This window comes from Plasmopara halstedii (genome assembly GCF_900000015.1).
Source record: "Plasmopara halstedii genome assembly, contig: Scaffold_2364, whole genome shotgun sequence".
NCBI lineage: Eukaryota > Oomycota > Peronosporomycetes > Peronosporales > Peronosporaceae > Plasmopara > Plasmopara halstedii.
In genome coordinates, this window is record NW_020189271.1 from 179,498 (window position 1) to 180,352 (window position 855).

An 855-nucleotide genomic window follows, 5' to 3' on the forward strand; every position below is an offset into this window, starting at 1 on the left:
TCGATCTTGGAATTCCCTCGGATACATTGCGAGAGATATTTCGCGGTGACTTTCTCCTTGTATTGGAAAGCTTCGCTACCGCAATCGAGGTCGAGTTGTCAAATCCAGAAACCGAACTCGAAGTTGCCACTGAACTTTTGTCATGGGAGGTCTCACGTAGGCTATCTTGTCGCTTTATCTTGACAACTCGAGATGTCAAACTGTCATCGAGTGCACCTGGGCGTGCACGCTTTCTCGTTTTATTCCCACTTTCGGTTGTAGAAGAGTTCCTTGTAGCCGGCAGGTTAATTTTTTGAATATCAATTTTCATATCATTTTCATTCATCTTCATTTTGCCTTCACTTTCATGATCTGACTTGTTCTCAACTTTAAACCCACTCGCCTGCGAAACTGTCACTTCATCTTCATCCTGTTGTGTCAACGGCCAATTGAGCGTCTTCCTCCGCTTGGCCGCCAAGCTGACACCCTTATGTTTATCCAGTTTCGCCACTTTAATCGTAATACCAAGCTTTTCCATCAAAACATTTGAATCCATAGGCTCCATAGATACTGCTCGCTTCCTTTTATTTCCATTCACCACCTTACAATTCTTGATTTCATACACTTGTGTGGTCCCAGCTTTCTTTCTGATCACACCTGTCGAACCTTTCTGATTGCCTGTGCTTGGGCTGTTTTCGAAAGAGTTTTTCCTGCCCACAGGAAAGAATGGACGCTCGTCCATATGCGTTTTGCTCACATAGCAGGCATTTACCCAAAGCCGTGAAACAAATTTCAAACCATACCGTGCCGCGAATGCGGCCATATTAACTCCACTCGCCTGCCACTTGGCGATCTTGTTCTTCCACGTCGGAGTGA